General features: G+C 44.6%; 1 protein-coding gene across 1 annotated transcript in view; it reads right to left on the bottom strand.

Annotated features, from left to right (window-relative positions):
- LOC125451648 (uncharacterized) overlaps positions 1 to 7,702 on the bottom strand; it is a 69,606-nt gene that overhangs the window by 39,220 nt on the left and 22,684 nt on the right. The gene's annotated exons all lie outside the window — the stretch shown is intronic.

The raw sequence follows: 7,702 nt of genomic DNA, 5'->3' as shown, positions 1-7,702 counted from the left end.
GGGTACTGCGATCACTTTCGTTTGTCATTTATATAAATGATTAGGATGAGAATATAGGAGACATGATTAGTAAGTTTACACATGACACCAAAATTGGTGCTTTAGTGGACAGCGGAAGTTTTCTAAGATTACAAAGAGATTGGGATCAATGGGGCCAATGGTCCAAGAGGCAGCAGATGGAATTTAGTTTGGATAAGCATGAGGTTTTGCATTTTGATAATACAAACAAGGGCAGGACATATTGTACAGTTAATGGTAGAGCCCTGAGTTGTTTTGTAGAACAGAAACACCTAGGGGTTCAAGTACATATTTCTTTGTAACTTGTGTCACGGGTAGACAGGGTAGTTCTGACAATGTTCAGCACGCTTTCCTTCATTGCTCAGACTTGCGAGTATAGGAGTTGGGACATCATGTTGAGGTTTTACAAGACGTTGGCGAGATTTCTTCTGAATCACTCTGCGAAATTCTGGTGGCCCCATTATAGGGAGGGCGTTATTAAACTAGAGGGCTCAGAAGAGACTTACCAGGCTGTTGCCAGGAATGGAGGGTTTGAGATTTAAAAACAGACTGGAAAGGCTAGGACCTTTTTCAAGTGGAGTGTCAGAGATTGAGGGGTAACCTCAAAATGAGGTTGAAAAAACATCAAGAGGGACAGAGACGGAAGCGAATGACAAGTGCCTTTTCCCTAGGGTACGGCAATTCAGAACTGGGGGGGGGGGGGGGGGGAGGCATTAAGGGAAGAGGGGAAAAATTTAAAGAGCTGATGAGGGGCAACCTTTTGTTTTAAAACAGTGATTCATGTGTGGAAACGAACTGCCAGAGAAAGTGGCGGATGCAGGTACAATTACAGTGTTAGAAAGATATTAGGATAAAGGTCATGAATCAAAAGCTTGAGGGATACAAGCCAACAACAGGTCAGTGGGACCTGGTTTCATTTTGGTAAAATAGTCAGCATGGACTGGTTGGACCACAAAAAAGGTCTGTTTCCATGCTGTTGGCTATGACAAAAGAATTCTACCCCCTTGCTTTTTCTCCACAGCTATTAGGGTTATCCTAATAACTCGAAAGATTTTGGTCTTTATGCTCCCAGGTTTTTGCAATTTAAGCATGCACTTATTTCAATTACTTCTCCTCATTCCCCTGAATGAATCTGTCATTTGAAACTCCTCAGCGTTAAAATTCAGCTTCTACAGGTCGAGCTTAATTTCTTCTGGTTAAATATTAGTTTTGTCACATTGCTCTCAGTGCAGGATGAGATCTCTCACCACATTTCAATCAAACTTGCCTTAATCATGACCTACTCTGGCCCTCTGCTAGACAAGTTCTAGCTCACCCCATTTCTGGCACAACTTGCCACTCAGCAGATATCTATCCCTGATGTCTGCGCCATTGGAAAAAATAGCTGCTGTGGATCTGCAGGAGCTCGGGCATTCTATCCTGATCAGTCGGCCATTCCGAAGGTGTCGGAACAGGGAAGAATAGCACTGACTCTCCAACAGGGACCCAGGAGGTCCTGACAGAAAGATCTCCAAAGGAGAGTCACTCTCTTTCCGAAGAACTGGCAGAAAAGGCTTAGTCCGGGGTCACCCAGAGGCAGTGCTGTTTCTATGGTCCGGAGAGGTGACCAGCAGTGCTATATTCTACTCCATCAGGGTGAGCAGCACACCTACTTCCTCTCTGCAACTGCATCCACTTTCCATAAATGCTCTACCACTCATTGTCAGCAAAAATCATACCCCGCTCACTCTCATTGCAAGCCCCTAACTCCCCAGACTGCGGACTCTGAATGGCCTCTTCACTGCTGACTCAGTCACACGAGGCCCTTCACCAGTCACTATCATCTCAGTCAATCCCCACCCCATTGCAGAGTTTAAAAAAAAGGACACCCATAATTAAAAGATGGAAAGAGCCGCCAGACATCAAGCTCCTCACCCACTGCATGGAGAGAATCCTGCCCCTCGGAGGAGAGAGCTGGAACTGCTGCTGCTGGGGATGCAGAGACATCCGTTTCCCAATGATGGAGTAAAGTAACATTCTTCATTCCACTGCCACTCCCACATTAACCCCACTATCAACGTCATTCATTGCTCATCGCGGCAATACCTTCTCTCCCTTGTACCCAGCAGGTACCAATGGGATGGCCACAGCGGGTGGAGAAGCGAGCTGCTCCAAAAAGGAACCTCCAATACGGAGGAAAAACTTCCAGAGAAGCATCGCGAGGCCACCCCCTGCACCCTCTGCCAGCTCAGATATTGACATCTTGGTGACAATATTGGATTTAGAAAAGTTGGGAGCAGGTGAGCATCTCAGTGCAACAGCTCCAGAGTCGCTCAAAAGGGAGAACCATCCCAGACCACTCGCACGCCAAACACTTCTTTTAAAATTCACTCAAGACGCAGGTACTGCTGTTTAACACCCAACCAACCTGTTCTTCAGGAGCTGCTCAGCCGCAGGCAGGAGGGTACACAGTGGTGCCAGTAAGCAGGGGGCAGAGCAGGAGCAGATGCCAGGCCTCTATTGCCCAGAGACTGAAGCATGGCAGCAATGCCACAGGGACCCAGCTCCTTCAAGCATCCTTTTCAACGCCTCCGTGAACAGGTTAACAGTTGTCATGGAGGCCCATGCCCTCAGGGTCGGTTGGATATGTGCACAATACCTGCCTTCTGTTGCCCTGACCATTAGTCATCAGGATTGACAAGGTGGCAACAGGGCAATGCAAGGAACCTGGCACTGAGCCCAGGTATCCCTTGCTCACAAGGTGACAGGACAGCAGCCAGCACAAGAAACCTCCTGTCGGGCCCCTCCACCTCTCAAGACACTTTGTCTGTTCAAGGTGTGGTCACAGCCCATTTGTTTCCCCATTATATTGTTTTGATTTCCAGCACAATGGAAGGGGATGGTGAGCTCACTTCAGGTAGGGGTTCCCAGCCACACTGTGCGTCAGCAAGGCCCTGAATGTCTAGGTTCCCTTCCTGATAAATCCTTCCTGTGAACCTCATTCACACATCCTGACCCAAAAGTCACCTACACGAGCCTGAACCTGTATCCCTACCCCACCGCCCAAACCACCCAATCCCCTCCGACCTTCCCATGACCTTGTTAGGTGCAGTCGTACACTGCCCACCCTCAAAAAGGTAGAGAGCTCCCAACTGCAGATGGTACCAAGGAAATGGGGTACATCACTGAAGCTCTCACTATCAATATCATTGGGATTGCCCTCAGTGACTCAATGGATCCACAATGTAAATGGAAAGTGGCAGCAAGAGCAGGCCAGAAGCGAGGAACACTGTGGCAAGTAATTCACCTCCCGGCTCTGCAGGGCCTGTCCACCATCTACAAAGGCACAAGTTAGGAGTGTGGTGGAACACTCCCCATTTACCTGGACAAGTGCAGCTCCAACAACAATCAAGAAACTTGACACTGTCCAGGACAAAGCAGCCCACTCGTTTGGCACCACATCCACAAAGCATTCACTCCCTCCACCAGCGACATTCAGTAACAGCAGTATGTATATCTACAAGATGAACTGCAGAAATTCCCCAAACATCCTTAGACAATACCTTCCAAACTCTCAAATAATATTTCCATCTCGAAGTATAAAGGGCAGCAGATATGTGGTAACACCACTATCTGAAAGGTCTAGCGCTTCCTCATTGAAACCTAGCAATTTCACATAAAATCCTCGGAGATACATGCAGATGAACAAATTAAAGCAAATGGAAAATGGAAAGCTAATTGCAAGGCGGCTGGCTTTTAGCCTGGTGATTTTCCCCCTATAAAAGCTCTTGAGGTGCAGTGGTAGTGCCCCCACCTCTGAGCAAGGAGTCCCAAATTCAAGTGCCACATGTTCCAGTTATGTTATTACACATCTAAACAAGCTGATTAGAAAATATTTATTTCCCCACTTGGCAGTTCAGAACTCAAAACTAACAAACCGGAAACTAAAAATGATTCCCTCCAATTGGAACAGTTTTCAAATAGATCCTGAAGGCCCTGGGAACAGTACAGACTCTGTTACAAAGTGTGTCATATTTAATATTGCAAAGACCACAGTGCTGAAGGCAGGAAGAGTCTGAGGATTGTCCACAATTATTGTGTCATTAATGCTCATCGTTCAACGAAAGAGTCAGGAAAAACTAACAAACAATCTGTGGGGACTTTAGGTCATCAGCAATGGCATCCCTTGCCAATTACAGACTTGCATCTCATCAGCAGTAACCATGTCCAGAGATTAAATTGAACTCTGCTGTCAGCTAGTGCAATGGAGTCAAAAGAACTGTCATAAATCCTAAAAAAAGTGACTAACTTAGTCAATGTTTCACATTTTTGGTGAATATTGATTGCCTGTAACAAAAAAAAACATGAATCAAGGTAGTTTCAATTATGTGAAACAAAAAACCTCACTTTTTTTATTTAAAATTATGCTGCTTTGTTTGTTACCGCAAGTGTTTAAAATTGCAAGCATTCAGCAGTTCCCTCGACATTAATAGATTCCTTTTTGAAAAGGAAGTCTCTCTTTGGGGCTCATTAGACTATCTTCATCCTTTAAGGATGATTTTCTTTTAACAATGTGTTGAATTTAACTTAAGACAAGCTTTTCAAAATGTCATTTATTTTTGTCCTAGATTACTCTCTGCAGAGATTTCTCACACTGTCATACCTTCAGTTACTGGGTGTATCTTGGTGTCCCTCTTTTCACAATCCTCCAGTTCTCTGGCACTAGCCCATATCCACAGGGATTTAAAGATTCACACTCAATAATTCGCAGCCTTACTTCCCGCGGTAACCTAGAAAGCATCCCATCTAGTCTTGGTACCTTATCCACTATGGAGAACTCCTCACTGCTTTTCAGATACCTCATGTTTATTTTTATCCTGGCAAATACCATTACTTTACCGCAATATCCTCTTCGCACAGAGAATAGACGCAAAGAAGTCAGAACTGTAGGACCTCAGCCTGTTAGTCTGGAATAAGTGATACTCTACTTTGTCCCTCCCTTCCTGTGATTCCCTTTTTCCTACCAATGTGTTGATTTTATAACTAAGTGGCTGTGACCACCACATCTTTTAAGGCAGAGTCTCTGCGAAAGGGAATGCTGCCATGACAGCACGGGGCTTAAGAGTCATCTTCATTTGTTTAAAAGTGAAGAATCAACACAGCCATGTCCGTCCATACTTATAGACATATATCACATGATAGTACGAAGGAAGCACTCCTGAGGCAGGAGTAGTAATAGTGATCTCCCACCCCACAAGGAGGAATGGAACTAGACAGGGAGCAATGATAGCAAATGTTTTGGTTGGGATGAGTCACATAACATTAGGTTGGAGCTAAGAAGAGTGAGAGAAAAGCTGCAGATTAAGTGATGGTGTCACTGGGTGAGGTCTAGAAGGACAAACAGACAATGCTAACTCACGCAGTGCCCAGAGTACACTTGAGTCTTCGAGCGCTCAGGAGCTCCTCACACATGGAATTTATTGGACGTTAACCACTGAAAAGGAGGGAGAAAGGGGGCAGTCAATCATTGAGGACTGAGATTGTCCTCACCTGCCATGACTGAACTGGAACCACAGCAGACGTGCTTCCTGAGTCAGGCAGATACTAACTGACCTTCAGTGTAGAATCATGTGAGCGACAGGGCTTTTTTTTTAAAAAAAGACACGAAACAGTATTTGGAATCTGTTATTGGGGTGCTTCTCTGTAAAATGATTTTTGTGTGCACAGGTAGGATACAAACTTGCCACGAGAACATTTGAAGGCTTATCTTAAAACTTCACGTATGCCAGTGGCCTTTAGGCCCTACAGGAAGTCAGATGCTCAAGTATAAAAAACAAGAGCGTAACTTCAGGTAACACGATAGATTATTTTGCCGCTGAAGTGTAGGCATTTTAAAGACATCAAATTGTGTTGTTGTTAAGCAAGCAATGGCTTCTTTATAAAAGGTCACCTGCCATTCATAAGTCATCCTCCCAGAATTAGAGTATGAGAGATTATGGAGCAGCTGTAGGCCATTTGGCCCCTCTGGGCCATTCAATAAGACCACAACTGACCCTCAACCTGCTTTCCTGCCTAAGCCCCCACCCATACTGCTACGCCCACTTCTAAAAAGCTTAGATTCCAGACTAAGTTGTCAAACCTCTGCCTTGGAAACATTCAATGACTTAGTCTCTCCTGCTGTCTGGAGAAGAGCTAGCAGAGAGTGTGGCTTCAACATTTTCAGTCCCTGGAGGACAATGCAGGGGAGGTTAGTGGAATCCTTTATGGGAGAGAGCATTGCTGGAATATGGAATTATTTGTCACCACGGACTGGAGTATAATGGGAACTGAATGTGTTCAAGATGATGACGTAACGCTGAAGTCACATACTATCAAGATAAGTGAAGAATGGAAAGGCCAAACCAGAGGGCTGTAAATCAGTATTCTGCACATTAAACTGCAAACAAAATGTTGACAGGACTAACGGAGTAAACAGTGATAAGGTAAAACTGGAAATGCAGCCAACTGGAAGCAGAAATTGTCTGGCTAGAGACAGCAGTGTGCACGGTGGCCAGATCCCATAGTAAGCAGCATCCACAAATCGCATTAAGACGCTGGCACGAGTTTGTAGAAATAGCTCAAATCTGTGGATTCGGTCAGATGATCACTTGAAAGGGATTGATATTGGTACTTGAAAAAGCAAAAATTTCTGCAGAAAGAGCCAGATAACAACAGATAAGAGCCCACGTTGTCACAGGGAAAGCTGGGTCAAGGCTCATCTCTTTGCCTCAAACTAAATGTGACTTACAGAATTAGTTTAAATAATTACGTTACCATCAACACAAGAAATGTAGGAATTGCTGAATAAAAAAAAATTCCAAAGTCCATCTAGTTTAGTTCCTAGCATGCTGCTTGTCACATAATACAATGGTTAATGGAATTGTTGGCTAATCACTGCAGTGAATCACTTAAACAAATCAATTCCAACAGATCCAGAAGGGTGGTGAAATCTCAGGACTACAGGTCCAAAGTTATGTGCTCCTCATCGGAGCTGGAGAAGTTTAAAATTCAGTGAATAAATCCGGAATATCAAGCTGGCCTCAGTAATATTATCCATGACACTGTTGCTGGTTGTTGTAAAACCCATTTCAGGAAGGAAATTGCTATTCTTACCCATTCTGTTCTATACGTGACTCCAGACCCACAGTAATGTGGCTGACTCTTAACGGTCCGCGAAAATAGCTGAGCAAACCACTCAGTTCAAAAGCAATTTAAGAGATGGGCAATGAATCCTGGACTTGGCAACACACTAACATTCCTTGAAAGATACGGTGGAAAAAAGTAACCATATCATTTCTCAAATTATTCATATACTCCCCCAAAATTATTCCTCCCTGGGAAGAAATTCAACAATTTTGCATTTGACTGAGTGAATCTTATTCCACTGGGTCCCTAGGGAGCCTGTTCTATAGGCTGATCCTCAGTGAAGTATCTTTTCTGGAAAGTACGTCTGGGTGCATCCATCTCCCAATCCTCTGGTGCTAGGCTGGGCACAATAAAATAGATGAGGGACGTCTACATGATGATATTATGACAGTCACCACAGTCCCAGAGCACCACAGCGCTGATCTCTCATCACAGACAGATGACTGGTGGTGCGTTAACCTGACGTCACCATGCCTCAGACGAGGGACGAGAAGATGGGACCTTTGTAGCACAGCACTAA

Source organism: Stegostoma tigrinum, chromosome 5, assembly GCF_030684315.1.
Source record: "Stegostoma tigrinum isolate sSteTig4 chromosome 5, sSteTig4.hap1, whole genome shotgun sequence".
NCBI lineage: Eukaryota > Metazoa > Chordata > Chondrichthyes > Orectolobiformes > Stegostomatidae > Stegostoma > Stegostoma tigrinum.
This window is presented reverse-complemented; position numbering and strand designations above follow the sequence as displayed.